General features: G+C 51.2%; 1 protein-coding gene and 1 long non-coding RNA gene across 2 annotated transcripts in view; one reads left to right on the forward strand and one right to left on the reverse strand.

Moving 5' to 3' along the window:
* LOC140417995 (uncharacterized) overlaps nt 1-5,009 on the reverse strand; it is a 109,195-nt gene extending 104,186 nt beyond the window's left edge. The window contains exon 1 of the mRNA XM_072501425.1: nt 4,593-5,009. The gene's annotated coding sequence lies outside the window, so the exon portion shown is untranslated. The remainder of the gene's footprint in view (nt 1-4,592) is intronic.
* Nucleotides 5,010-8,637: 3,628 nt separating this feature from the next.
* LOC140420271 (uncharacterized) lies at nt 8,638-10,503 on the forward strand. Its single transcript, XR_011946255.1, has 2 exons — nt 8,638-8,753; nt 9,047-10,503. It is a non-coding gene; the product is annotated as an uncharacterized lncRNA (long non-coding RNA).
* The last annotated feature ends 5,163 nt before the right edge of the window (nt 10,504-15,666 follow it).

Here is a 15,666-nt window from a genome sequence, read left to right on the forward strand (position 1 = left end):
CCTTTCCATTTCCTTTCTCATTCTGGGGGGACATTGGTGACTTGCAGCAACTGAAGGGAATGGAAGTGAATCCAAGGAGGGTGCAGACTCTGAAAAGGTTGACCCAGGTCTCTCTCTCTCTCTCTCTTAAAGACATTGACATCCTTTGTTCCCTCAGCTTGACACATTTATTTGTCTGGCTAAAAGAATGGTCTCTTTCATAATGTTCACATTAAAGGGGTTAAGCCATTTATTATTATTTCTTGTCTTCTGATATAGTTCTGTGAATAAGTTCTCAATTTTATTTCAGCACAGAAGGAATCCATTCAGCCACTTGAGTCCATGCTGACTTTCTGCAGAACAATTCAGGCTGTCCCATTTCTCCTCGAAATCACCATAGAACAAAGAAGAACAAAGAAATGTACAGCACAGGAACAGGCCCTTCGGCCCTCCAAGCCCGTGCCGACCATGCTGCCTGACTAAACTACAATCTTCTACACTTCCTGGGTCCGTATCCCTCTATTCCCATCCTATTCATGTATTTGTCAAGATGCCCCTTAAATGTCACTATCGTCCCTGCTTCCATCACCTCCTCCGGTAGCGAGTTCCAGGCACCCACTACCCTCTGCGTAAAAAACTTGCCTCGTACATCTACTCTAAACCTTGCCCCTCTCACCTTAAACCTATGCCCCCTAGTAATTGACCCCTCTACCCTGGGGAAAAGCCTCTGACTATCCACTCTGTCTATGCCCCTCATAATTTTGTAGACCTCTATCAGGTCTCCCCTCAACCTCCTTCGTTCCAGTGAGAACAAACCGAGTTTATTCAACCGCTCCTCATAGCTAATGTCCTCCATACCAGGCAACATTCTGGTAAATCTCTTCTGCACCCTCTCTAAAGCCTCCACATCCTTCTGGTAGTGTGGCGACCAGAATTGAACACTATACTCCAAGTGTGGCCTAACTAAGGTTCTATACAGCTGCAACATGACTTGCCAATTCTTATACTCAATGCCCCGGCCAATGAAGGCAAGCATGCCGTATGCCTTCTTGACTACCTTCTCCACCTGTGTTGCCCCTTTCAATGACCTGTGGACCTGTACTCCTAAATCTCTTAGACTTTCAATACTCTTGAGGGTTCTACCATTCACTGTATATTCCCTACCTGCATTAGACCTTTCAAAATGCATTACCTCACATTGGTCTGGATTAAACTCCATCTGCCATCTCTCCGCCCAAGTCTCCAAACAATCTAAATCCTGCTGTATCCTCCGACAGTCCTCATTGCTATCCGCAATTCCACCAACCTTTGTGTCGTCTGCAAACTTACATTTTCCTCCAAATCATTTATATATACTACAAACAGCAAAGGTCCCAGCACTGATCCCTGCGGAACAGCACTGGTCACAGCCCTCCAATTAGAAAAACATCCTTCCATTGCTACTCTCTGCCTTCTATGACCTAGCCAGTTCTGTATCCACCTTGCCAGCTCACCCCTGATCCCGTGTCACGATCCTGATCCTGATTCACGAAGTCATTCAGCCAGATGATAGACCAGCGCGTTCACACTGGGGAGAAAGTGTTCACCAGTTCATAACACCAATTGCTCAGGGCTTGACTATATGTACATGTAAAAAGCCCGTTGAACCCTAGCAAAAATAGGGTTAAAAGGTAATTCCTGTAGGTACAGGCAGGTCGATTCCATTTCACATGCATTCACCAGGATGTGGTGTTCACCTGCTCTACTGCGGGAAAGGATTCTGTGATTCATATCGGCTTCTGACTCAGCGAGTTCATACCAGGGAGAGGTCATTCACCTGCTCCATTTGTGGGATCGGATTCACTCAATTCTCCAGCCTGCTGACACTCCAATGAGTTCACACCGGGGAGAGACCGTTCACCTGTCTGACTGCGGGAAGGGATTCACTTGGTTCAAGCATAAAGAACAAAGAAAATTACAGGAACAGGCCCTTCGGCCCTCCCAGCCTGCGCCGATCCAGATCCTTTAACTAAACCTGTCTTCTATTTTCCAAGGATTTACTTCCCTCTGTTCCCCACCCGTTCATATATCTGTCTAGATGCATCTTAAATGATGCTATCATGCCCGCCTCTACCACCTCCGCTGGCAAAGCGTTCCAGGCACCCACCACCCTCTGCATAAAAAACTTTCCACGCACATCTCCTTTAAACTTTCCCCCTCTCACCTTGAAATCGTGACCCCTTGTGATTGACACCTCCACTCTTGGAAAAAGCTTGGTGCTATCCACCCTGTCCATACCTCTCAATTTTGTAGACCTCAATCAGTTCCCCTCTCAACCTCCGTCTATCCAACGAAAACAAACATAATCTACTCAACCTTTCTTCATAGCTAGCACCCTCCATACCAGGCAACATCCTGGTGAACCTTCTCTGCACCCTCTATAACGCATCCACATCCTTCTGGTAATGTGGCGACCAGAACTGCACGCAGTATTCCAAATGTGGCCCAACCAAAGTCCTGTACAACTGTAAAGTGACCTGCCGACTCTTGTACTCAATACCCCGTCCGATGAAGGCAAGCTCCCATCACAACCACCCTATTGCTCCTACATTTTTCTATAATCTGTCTACATATTTGTACCTCTACTTCACGCTCGCTTTAGGGAGGCCTGTCGTAAAGTCGCAACAATGTTACTGCACCCTTCCTATTTCTTAGCTCTACCCATATTGCCTCAGTGCTCGAATCCTCCATCGTGCCCTCCTTAATCACAGCTGTGATATCATCTCTGACCAGTAATCCAACTCCTCCACCCCTTTTACCTCCCTCTCTATCCCTCCTGAAGCATCTATACCCTGGAATATTTAGTTGCCGGTCTTGCCCTTCCCTCAACCAAGTCTCAGTAATACTAATAACATCATATTCCCAGGTACTAATCCAAGCCCTAAGTTCATCTGCCTTACCTGCTACACTTCTCGCATTGAAACAAATGCACCTCAGACCACCTGTCCCTTTGCGTTCATCATCTCTTCCCTGTCTACTCTTCCCCTTAGTCACATTGAGTTTATTATCTAGTACCTTACTGGCTTTAGTTGCTGCCTCTTTACTGACCTCTAACTTCCTAATCTGGTTCCCATCCCCCTGCCATATTAGTTTAAAACCTCCCCAACAGTGTTAGCAAAAGCACCCCCTAGGACATTGGTTCCACTCCTGCCCAGGTGTAGACCATCCGATTTGTAATGGTCCCACCGCCCCCAGAACCGGTTCCAATGTCCCAAAAATCTGAACCCCCTCCCTCCTGCACCATCTCTCAAGCCACGTATTCATTCTGACTATTCTTGAATTTCTACTCTGACTGTCTCGTGGCACTGGTAGCAATCCTGAGATTACTACCTTTGAGGTCCTACTTTTTAAACTTATCTCCTAACTCCCTAAATTCTCATTGTTGAACCTCATCCCGTTTTTTACCTATATCGTTGGTGCCTATGTGCACCATGACAACTGGCTGTTCACCCTCCCCCTTCAGTATGTCCTGCAGCCGATCTGAGACATCCCTGACCCGTGCACCTGGGAGGCAACATACCATTCGGGAGTCTCGTTTTCGACCACAGAAATGCCTGTCTACTCCCCTTACGATTGAATTCCCTGTGACTATAGCCCTGCCAGTCTTTTTCCCGCCCTTCTGTGCAGCAAATCCAGCCACTGTGCCATGAACCTGGCTACTGATGCCTCCCCCTGGTGAGCCCCCAACAGTATCCAAAACGGTATACCTGTTTTGGAGGGAGATGACCACAGGGGACACCTGTACTGCCTTTCTGCTCTTTCTCTGCCTTTTGGTCACCCATTCCCTGTCTCCCTCACTAATCCTAATCTGCGGTGTGACCAACTCACTGAACGTGCTATCCACAACCTCCTCATCATCGCGGATGATCCAAAGTGAGTCCATCTCACTCCAGAGCCGTCATGCGGTCTAACACGAGCTGCAGCTGGACACACTTCCCGCACATGAAGGAGTCATGGCGATCAGCATGGCGTATGGACAGATCGGTGAGGGAGGGAATGAGGGAGAGGGAGGGAACGAGGGAGAGAGGGAATGAGGGAGGGAGGGAGGGAATGAGGGAGGGAGGGAGGGAATGAGGGAGGGAGGGAGGGGAAGGGAGAGAGAGGGTGGGAGGATCAGCATGGCATATGGACAAAAAAAAAGGGCAGTACAGTAGTATTGTGGATAGCACAATTGCTTCACAGCTCCAAGGTCCCAGGTTCGATTCCGGCTTGGGTCACTGTCTGTGCGGAGTCTGCACCTCCTCCCCGTGTGTGCGTGGGTTTCCTCTGGGTGCTCCGGTTTTCTCCCACAGTCCAAAGATGTGCAGGTTAGGTGGATTGATCATTCTAAATTGCCTTTGGTGTCCAAAAAGGTTAGGTTGAGTTATGGGGATAAAGGGGATAGCGGGGAGGCGTGGGACATATGTATGGTGCTCTTTCCGAGGGCTGGTGCAGACCCGATGGGCTGAATGGCCTTCTTCTGCACTGTAAATTCTATGATTCTAAAGGGCAATTAGGGATGGGTAATGCAAGCCTGGCCAGCAAAGTCCACATCCCGTAAATTATTCAAAGAAAGAAAAAAAGTTAAATCTCACCATCCTCCTCCTGCTTTTCCCCAATTCTCCTTCCGCTGAAGGTGCTGACCCTCGGGTTCAGTTTCACTCTCACCCATTGCCCTCCCCAATATGTCGCACAAGTGTCTAAATCTTTGAAGTTAACAAACTGTTTTGCTAAGAGGGACGTCACAATCAAATCCGCTGACCATCCAGACGCACTTTATGTCAGGGTGGGGGTCACTGCACCCCCCACTTTTCATCCCAGTCCCAGGAGTTTGGGAACTTGGCGCCGGGTGGGTAATGGCGATTGTGGTGCCCAGTATCCACCGCGTTAGAGAAACTTCTCTATCCGCCGCGCGGGTGGGCGGCCCGGGACTGCGCAGGTCCAAGGGCGGAAAAGCTGCGCATGTGCGGAATACGGCGATTCCCATTGGTCAAAGGGTCCGCGCTTCTTGCGGTCAAACGTTTATCCATGGCCACGTGATGCCATTGTCTTCTGGCGGCGGATAACCAATGGAAAATCCTGGCGAACCGGAAGGACTCTTGTCCTCCAGGCAATCAGAGCGCGGGCTTTGGGTGAATGATGAGTTAGCTTCACACAGATTGAAACTTCCTCCTGTCTCCAACATCTGAGAGTAAAACACTTTCTCCCCTTTCCATTTATTTTCTCATTCTGGTCTTCAATTGGTGACTTGCAGCAAGTGAAGAGAATGGAAGTGAATCTAGGGAGGATACAGACTCCGGAAAGGTTGGCCCAGGTCTTGTTCTCTCAAAAATATTGATGTGCAGATGCCGGCATTGGTCTGGGGTGAGCACACTAAGAAATCTTACACCACCAGGTTAAAGTCCAACAGGTTTGTTTCGAATCACTAGCTTTTGGAGCACAGCTCCTTCCTCAGGTGAATGAACAGGTAGGTTCCAGAAACATATATATATATATATATATAGACAAAGTCAAAGATGCAAGATGATACTTTGAATCGGAGTCTTTGTAGGAAATTAAGTCTTTACAGATCCAAACGGAGCAACTGGAGAGAGGGATAATCACAGGTTAAAGAGGTGTGATTTGACTCAAGCCAGGACAGTTGGTAGGATTTTGCAAGCCCAGGCCAGATGTGGAGTGAATGTAATGCGACATGAATCCAAGGTCCCGGTTGAGGCCATACTCATGTGTGAGGAACTTGGCTATAAGTTTCTGCTTGCCGATTCTGCATTGTCGCGCATTCTGAAGGCCGCCTTGGAGAATGCTTACCCGAAGAGGCTGAATGCCCTTGACTGCTGAAGTGTTCAATTTGTCTATATATATATATCCCATATGGTCTCTTTCCTTATATGGGCAGCACGGTAGCATTGTGGATAGCACAATTGCTTCACAGCTCCAGGGTCCCAGGTTCGATATCGGCTTGGGTCACTGTCTGTGCGGAGTCTGCATATCCTCCCCGTGTGTGCGTGGGTTTCCTCCGGGTGCTCCAGTTCCTCCCACAGTCCAAAGATGTGCAGGTTAGGTGGATTGGCCATGATAAATTGCCCTTAGTGTCCAAAATTGCCCTTAGTGTTGGGTGGAGTTACTGGGTTATGGGGATAGGGTGTGGAGGTGTTGACCTTGGGTAGGGTGCTCTTCTCCAAGAGCCGGTGCAGACTCGATGGGACGAATGGCCTCCTTCTGCACTGTAAAATTCTATGATATTCACAATTAAAGGGCTGGTTTCCCAGGACATGGCTGACATTTAAGGCAACAGTAAATTAATATCAGCCAGAGATATGTCTAATGTTGTTATGTGGTACAGAAGGGCGGCACGGTAGCACAGTGGTTAGCACTGTTACTTCACAGTTCCAGGGTCCCAGGTTCAATTCCCGGATTGGGTCACTGTCTGTGCGGAGTCTGCATGTTCTCCCCGTGTCTGTCTGTGTTTCCTCCAGGTGCTCCGATTTCCTCCCACAGTCGAAAGATGTGCAGGTTAGGTGGATTGGCCATGATAAATTGCTCTTCGTGTCCAAAAATGTTAGGTGGGGTTACTGGGTTACAGGGATGGGATGGAGGTGTTGACTTAAGTGGGGTGCTCTTTTCAAGGCCCGGTGCAGACTCGATGGGTCGAATGGCCTCCTGCACTGTAAATTCTATGATTAGATATATAATTTATGGTTCTGTAAAAAAGTACGTTTATTAGTTCCAGTATTTTTTTTCTTTCAATGTTTTTATTGAGGAAATCATACACAGACATCAAACACAACAAAAACCAAAAAGAGAACAAGCAGGAAATCGGTTAATAAATAACTAACACCCCACCGTCCCACCCACCCAGCCGCTTCCCTCCACCCTCCCCCACTCCCTGCCGCTCCCCCCCCTCCCCACCGTCCCACCCTCCCTGCCGCTCCCCTCCACCCTCCCCACCGTCTCTCCCTCCCCTCCACCCTCCCCACCGTCCCTCCCTCCCTGCCGCTCCCCTCCACCGTCCCACCCTCCCTGCCGCTCCTCCCCACTGTCCCTCCCTCCATGCCGCTCCCCTCCACCCTCCCCACCGTCCCACCCTCCCCACCGTCCCTCCACCCTTGCTGCCTCTATTTTTTTTGTTGTTTCCTTTATAGATTTAGAGTACCCAATTCATTTTTTCCAAGTAAGGGGCAATTTAGTGTGGCCAATCCACCTAACCTGCACATCTTTAGGTTGTGGGGGTGAAACCCACGCAAACACGGGGAGAATGTGCAAACTGCACATGGATAATGATCCAGTGCCAGGATCGAACCTGGGACCTCGGTGCTGTGAGGCAGCTGTGCTAACCGCTGGGCCACAGTGCTGCCCATGCCTCCATTTTTTAACCCCAAAGTCTCCTCCCAAACCCCCCCCCCCCCACCCGCTGAATTTTAACTCCTTGAAGAGATCGACAATCGGTTTCCCTCTCCGGGCAAACCCCTCCACAGACCCTCTCAAGGCAAACTTAATTTTTTCCAACCAAATGAATTCTGGAAGGTCGCTCACCCACACCCTCGGCTCAGGCGATCGTGAGTCCCTCCATTTCAGCAAGGTCTATCTCTGCGCTGCCAGGGAGGCAAAGGCAAAAACATCAGCCTCACTCACCCCCTGGACTCCCGGGTCTTCCCACACTCCAAAAATTGCCACTTCTGGACTCGGGACAACCTTCACTCTCAGCACCTCAGACATCACATCCGCGAACCTCCGCCAGAATCCCTCCAGTTTCAGACAGGCCCGGAATATGTGAACATGTTTCACAGCTTTCCCCCCCCCCATCCCCAATGCATCGCCCCCATATATCCACCACTCCTCAAAAAACCTGCTCATTTTGGCCACCGTCATCTGCGCCCTATGGAGTACCGTAAATTGAATAAGGCTAAGCCTGGCACACGAAGAGGATGTATTCACACTCCTCGAAGCCTCTTCCCATACACCCGCCTCTACCTCCCTCCCAGCTCTTCCTCCCACTTCCTCTTGGCTTATCGGGGCTCCCTCTCAGTCCATTAACTCTTTATAGATCTCTGAAACCCTACCGTCGCCAACCCCTGTTTTCGACACCACCTTATCTGCAACCCCGGGGGCAGCAGATCAGGAAAGGACGGCACCTGTTTCCTCACATAATCCCGAACCTGTACATTCCGGAATCCATTCCCGCCGGGCAGCTCATAGCAACCCTCTAAGCTCAAAAAGCTGCACCCCACAAACTGTTCTCCAAACCGCTCGATCCCTGCCTGCTGCCACCCCCGGAACCCCGCATTCAGCCCCCCCTTGAGCAAACTTGTGATACCTCTCAGTCCAGGAGAGAAATTCACAAGATTCTCTCTTCTGACTTCCGGTTCCTGGATGCCCGCGCATGCGTCCTGCTGTACATGGCCGCCAAGAAAGATGGCGGTTGTGCAGGCGCACTGCTGCATATCGCCCCCATTCGGTACAAACACCGAACTGCATCAAAAGTGCCAGAACCAATTCATCACCCTGAGGAACGGAATGAAATAATGGCGGATAATCATACCCAGAATTCGATGCAGTGGCGAATACATCCTATCTCCATCACAACGGCCAGATCGCGCAGGCGTCGGAACATCCCGACCACCCCCAGCCCCCCTCCCCCGCCAATCCCCCACCCTGTGTGGAGCATGCGCGGTGCTGCTCCGGGCTGAGCGCAGCCTCAGTGAGAGTGAGTGCGGCTCCCAGAGGCGGAATGAGAGCCGCCGCGAGCGGGGACAATGGTGAGAACCCAACCCCCCCCCCAATAAGACCCATTGGTTTTATTGTCAGTCTGCAGACAGGAGCTGGAGAACTGAACCCAGGCAGAGGAGAGGGAGGGAGAAAACGGAGTGGAGGAAAGAAATGGTGCAGATGGGTTTGGATTTCAGCCCAGGGAGGAGGGAGGGTGTGTGGGACGGGCATTTACAGCTTTGGGGAACAAGACAGGAAAAAATGTTCCAGAGAAACTAGAATTGTCTGTTCAGAATTTCTATCCTGGACTGACAGTGATGACTTTTATGAACTCCTTTTACAGGATACTAGAAGCGGAAGATTGGCGGACAGAAAACTCAAACCAAACATCAAGATCTGACAGAGTCACTCAATTCATCAGGAGCTAAATATCATTGGTATTTTAATTTGGAAGGGGAACTGTTTGTCTGTTCTGTTTCAGCAGTGTGACTGCAAAAGCACCGAGACACACACACGAGTGAGAGTGTTCGAGAGCACTGACTGTGGAAAGAGCTTTAACACAGCCTGAAAAAACATTACACCATTCACTGCAGAGAGAAATTATACATATGTTTTGTGTGTGGACAGGGCTTCAACCGGGAGAGACATAAGGACACACTCACCATAGGGAAACCATGGAAATGTGCGGACTGTGGGAAGGGATTCAGTTACCCATCACATCTGGAAGTTAATCGCACAGTCACACTGGAGAGAGGCTGTTCACCTGCTCCATTTGTGGGAAGGGATTCACCCATTCATACAACCTTCTGACACACCAGCGAGTTCACACTGAGGAGAGGCCATTCACCTGCTCTGTGTGTGAGAAGGGATTCACTCGGTCATCCCACATTGTGACTCATCAACTTGTTTACACTGATAAGAGACCATTTACATGTCCTGACTGTGAGAAGAGTTTTAAATGTAAAATGGATCTGCGGACAGATCAATGTATTCACACTGGGGAGAGACCGTTCACCTGCTCCGTGTGTGGGAAAGGATTCATTCAGTCATCCCACCTATAGACACATCAAATGTTCACTCTGATAACAAACTTTTTAACTGTCCGGACTGTGAGAACAGCTTTAAAAACAAAAAGCATTTACTATTACACCAATATGCTCACACTGGGTAGAGACCATTCACCTGCTCGGTGTGTGGGAAAGGATTCAGCCGTCCGACTGAACCACCAGAGAATTCACACTGGGGGAGGCCATTCTCCTGCTCTGACTGTGGGAAGGGATTCATTAATTAATCCAACCTTCTGACACATCAGCAGGTTCACAGTGACGAGAGGCCATTCACTTGCTCAGTGTGTGGGAAGGGATTCACTCGTTTATCCAACCTATTGAATCACCAGCGAGTACACACTGGGGAGAGGCTGTTCACCTGCTCGGTATGTGGGAAGGGATTCAGTCAGTCATCCAACCTGCTGACACACCAGAGAGTTCACACTGGGGGGAGGCTGTTTACCTGCTCCATCTGTAGGAAGAAATTTTCTCATTTATCTTATCTTCTGAAACACCATTGAATTCACACTGGGGAGCAGCCATACACCTCTAATGTCTGTGGGAAGGGATTTACTCAGCCATCCCACCTGCTTACACACCAGCCAGTTCACAAGTGACTACAAGGTTTGGATTCTACTCTTATTGATGCTGTTAATCATGTCCAGGACTGAATAATGTTCACTCTGACAGTCTTAATCTGCTGGTGAGGTTTAATATTCTGAATAAATGTGAAATAAATCAGCTTTATTTGAAACATTGTTGCAGATTTTTGTCTTTCCTCTCTGAGTGTTTAACAGCACCTGCCTGGAGCTCAGAAAGGACAATCTGGGGAAGGATCATATGGCAGGAACTTCAGCCTGGACACAGTCTTTCAGGGTCACACTGAGAGGGACAAACAACACTTTGGTCTTTCTCATCTCTCTTCACTGTCAGCAAAGTCCCCGTGTGGCTGAATCCTGAAGTGTGCAAGAAATGTGTCCCAATCACTCTCTTCCACATCTCAGAACCCCTAAATCCCTAGAACAGAAGCACCTTTACAACTGTGTTCAGAGTCGGGAAGAACCATGGTGAATGCTGGAAATGTGGTGTCAAATCAGAGATTGGTGTAAAACTGTGATGCTCCTGATTGAATGTAAAGCAGCTGGTTTCAGTTTCCAGGCTGAAAATGCATCGGAATCCATCTCAAACATTTTAATGTGTTTCTGTGACAGTTGCAATTATTTCATTGAATAGAAAGCTACTTAAAACAGATTGGTTGAAGTTTGTATTAAAATAGCAGCTGGAGGACATCACAAGAGCCTGGTAACAGCAGGGAGAATTAGACAATAGTTTCATTGCCAGATAAAGAAGGAGCTGCTGTTTGTGTCCAAGAATTCCCAGTTTTGTTGATGTGTGCTTCCCACATTCTGTCCTTTTAAATAAACCTCACTCCGACCAGCCTTTAGCAATCATAAACATACCAGAGAAAATGGCGAAGCTGTGTCTGCCCCTTTAACTGGGAGCTGAGCAGTGTCAGGGCCCCGACTGTCCCTTTAAGAATAAGTGATGTGTTCAGCTGAAGATTCCTATTGGCTGTTTTCTGAGTGGTCTCCTTATTCTGATCATTCTCAGTGATCCTCGGGTATGTGAACCTGCTCTCCTGTCTCTCATTCACTGAACATCTCTCTACTCACTCAGATTCTCATTGATGTGCAGGGTAGGTGGATTGACCACGTTAAATTGCCCCTTAATTGGAAAAAAATGAATTGGGTACTCAAAATTATTATATATTTTTTTAAAAGGTTATGGTCTAACAGTGACAGAGTAACACACACCAGAAGTGGATTATATTATGTTGTTAACAAACCATGACTAACTCACTATTATACGAAAACAAAACTTTAGTTATGGTTCTCTAGACACTGAATGAAATGAAATGAAAATCTCACTGTATTATCGTTACATTGGATTCAATGATGTGTTCACTCACGCACAGCAGCCCGACTCTTATTATTGGAATAGACACTGTGTTTGTTACTCTCAAAATCAGTGAATCCTTTGCTGTTTATCCTCTGGGCCCCATCTCCACTATTATTGTCTGAGACCCTGTAGTTTTATAGGGTTTAATGACTGTCATTTGATAAGTACAGATAATTATAACAATTTTACTTCTTGTTTTTGGAGTTTTGTGAGTGATGACCTGCTGCGTTTATCTACATGCAGCAGGAGTATATCCTGCATCCGCCACTTAGTCTGGCGTGATACACGTTGTGAAAACTTAACAAAACCCGTCAAATCAAAGTGCGGAAATCAGGGTCTAAAGGCAGTCAACCCCTGGGGTGCCCATCGAGCACGGAAGGCCTCGAGTGTGCCCGTGGACACCGCATGCTCCCACTTCAGGGACACCCGGCCGCGAACAAGGCTGCAGAAGAGGGGCAGACAGTCAGGCCGGATAGCCCCCTCAGTCGTCCGCTGCCTGGACCTATTAATGGCAAGTTTGGACAGGCCCAGGAGCTGGTTCACAAGGAGGTCCTCCTCCTTCCCCGCGCCCCTCCACACCGGATGTCCGTAGATTAGGAGCGTGGGGCTGAAGTGCAAATACCGCACAACTGCGACGTCTCTTGTCCAAGTGTGCCCACGGGGCCGAGCACGACTGATTTTAGGCCTTGGATGGCTTTAGCCACGCGCTGGATGGACACTGCTCCGCGCTCGGCTAGCTCATAGGGCGTCATCCAGCCCACTCCTCCGCCACCCAGCATGTCACCGATCCTGGTCACCCCAGCATCCACAGCCCTCCGCTCTGCAGGCCACCAGAATGGATATTGGCGGAGTTGCGAATTCCTGAGCACCGGCTCCCTTACGACAGCCACTACTCCTAACAGGGGGAGAGCTGCGGTGCGTGGCGACCATGTTCCAGATTTTGAGAAGGTCCTGGTACAAGACAGGCATTGCCAACAAAGAACTCCGAAGACCTTGCTGGTCAACGAACAGGAGCTGCACATCGTAGTTCAGGCCATGCACCTGGCAGAAGAATACGTCGCCAGGGCACACCATCATGGAGGAGGTTCAACGTACAGGTAATGTTGCAGACTGAAGGCGGAAAGTCGCTACCTGGGTGCGAAGGCACACCAACGCCTGACTGTCCTCCGCAATTGGGAGATTCAAGACCTCCGCAGTGACCCAGTGCAATCCACTGTCACAGAAGAGCCAAATCAGAGTTCTCTGGATGTGTGTGACAAAGTTAGGGGGAGGAGTCAAAGTGACCAGCCGGTACCACAACATGGAGGCAACCCAGCTGGTTTATGACGAGAACGCGACCCCTGTGGGACAGCACTCAGGGCAGTCCTGTCCAGCGTCCCATGCGAGTGGTGATATTGGTCTCCAACTCCTGCCAGTTCGCTGGCCAGGCTTTCCCTGCTGGGCAAAGATGGACTCCCAAGTAGAGGATGTTGGTCCGGCTCCAGCTGAAGGGCCTGAACTCCTCTGGGAGGGGTCCATTTGCCATGGACCAACCAGGAGTCTGGAACATTTAGCCCAGTTGATCCTAGCAGAAGACGCGGCGGAGTACACAGGCACTCTCGCATCCTCCGCAGGTCACCAGGGTCAATGAACGTGAGGAGCACATCATCAGCATAAGCCGAGAGGACCACCTCCATGTCCGGCTCACGCAGAACCAGCCCCGACAACCTCCTCCATAGGAGGCGCAGGAAAAGGCTCCAAGCAGAGAGAATAAAGTTGGACGGACATGGGTCATCCCTGACGCGTTCCTCTCCCAAAGCGAAGGGGCGCCGTCAGGGACCCGTTAACCTTAATCAGACACTCCGAGGCAGCGTACAGTAATCGGATCTGGGCGACAAAGTGCATTCCGCACCCGAAAGCTTGCAGAGCCCCGAGCAGATACTCGTGCCCCACCCTGTTGAACACCTTCTCCTGGTCAAGAGACAGGAAGGTGCTCGACATACCAGCTCGCTGCTTTGGACTCGAGGAGCAGCCCCAGATTTCCCCAGTTGTCCAGGGCCACGATGCTTTTCAAAAATGCCCGGAGGGGATGAGGGGAGACTCGGTGCTGGGCATGAGGGTGCCCTCTGCCTCGCTGCAGAGCGTCTATATCCTCCTCCTCCGAGTGGTCACCGCCTGAACCCGAGCCCCGTGGCGGGCGCCGCGGGCCCATCAACTAGCCCTTGGCCCGAGTTGATCCGGGGCTGGTTTAGCACAGGGCTAAATAGCTGGCTTTTATAGCAGACCAAGGCAGGCCAGCAGCACGGTTCAATTCCCGTACCAGCCTCCCCGAACAGGCGCCGGAATGTGGCGACTAATGGATTTTCACAGTAACTTCATTTGAAGCCTACTTGTGACAATAAGTGATTTTCATTTCATCCCACCCCCAGGATCGTCCTCAGGTGGGTTCCTTACAAGCTCCCCCCACGATTCAGGGTCCGTGACCGGCAGCGGCTCCGATCCCGCCTCCGCTGTCGATGCCGGGCCCTCGGAGAGACCCCGGAAGACCCCGGGGAACAGCTCCGGGGTGGAACCTGGCATCATCTGCTTGGGTGTTGTGAGCGGGGAGCCTTCCTCGCCGTCGCTCGCCCATGACCTGAATATATAAGGTCACTGGTGGCTGCCGCCAGCCCCCGGCGATGAACAAAAGGTGACCGGGGAGTAAAACTGTACCGGGCGGCGAACAAAAGGTGACCAGGGAGTAAAACTGTACCGGGGGAATGAGCCCTCGCGGGTCACATCTCCGCCTGGCCCCCCTGCTCGGGGGACGACGGCAGAACGGGCACCTCGGTGCCTTGGAGGCCACCTTGACCTTTTTAATGGGGCTGGCCGTCAGTGTGATGGGAGTAAACGCAGGCGATACCCAACACCGCTCGCCTGGGGAGGGCGTAGCGAGATCCACCAGCTCCTCCAGCCGAGGCAGGCGGCGCTGTCAGGGGGCAGGCTCACCTTGCTGCGGGGCTGTGGTGAGGGTGGACAAGCCTCCAGCTCAGGGCAGTACACAGGGTCCCCACCGCCCTCCGGAGCCCGTGTGGTGATCTCTCCATGCACCTCAGGTTGTTGTGAGGCGGCTGCGGTGTCCCGAGGTGAGGCTGCGGCCTCCAAGTTGGTTGGGATGGGCACGGGGTCAGTAGCCGTGATGGGTCCAAGTTGTGGATGGGCCCAGTCCGACCGCCGTGCCGTCTTCCGTTTGGCCTTTTTAGGCTGCCTCTGCCCCCACCCAGCAGCCGCGGTGTTGTCAGGGGCCGGCTGTTGGGCAGACAAAGAGGTGATAGAGGAGATGGGGGCAGTGCCAGCCGCCCTGGAGTTGGTGGTGGCCATTAGGGTGGGGCAGTTCCGGCGAATGTGCCCCAGCCCTCTGCAGGCATGGCACCGCATGCCATCCGCAGACCAGAACACTTTATGGTTCTCCCCTTGGTGGGAGACCACGAAACCTCCCTCTGTGACCTCCTCCCAGGTCAAGCAGACAAAAACCTGACGCCGGAAGGGGTATACATGGCGGAGGGTGAGATCCCTCAGGCCGAGTGTCACGGCACCACCCCGGACCTGACCTCCCCCAGTAGGTTGAGATGGGGGAGGAGGAGCTCGGTGGGGAGGTCGGGCGGGACGTTTGAAAGAACCACACGTTCGGCGGTGGCCTTCAGCGGGTGCACCACCACATGTGTCCCACCCACCGTGAGCCCCCTTTTCTAGTACATGGTGGACCGCCTGCTCGGCCCGCAGGAAAAACATAACCTTGCCGTACATCCTGGAGGCGGTTACGATGGCCGAGGGGCCGAAGACCCCGGCCATCGCAAGAGTGCACGCCTCGATGATCATGGTGGGGTTGGGCACAACGTTTGACCCTAAGTTGCCGTGTTAGTAGGCAGAAAGGCGAGGGGGTCGCGGATGGTCGAGGGGCTCCCTTCCCTGCATGGGTTCTTGGCCGCCCTGCCCCCGG

Source organism: Scyliorhinus torazame, chromosome 5 (genome assembly GCF_047496885.1).
Source record: "Scyliorhinus torazame isolate Kashiwa2021f chromosome 5, sScyTor2.1, whole genome shotgun sequence".
In the NCBI taxonomy this organism is placed as follows: Eukaryota; Metazoa; Chordata; class Chondrichthyes; order Carcharhiniformes; family Scyliorhinidae; genus Scyliorhinus; species Scyliorhinus torazame.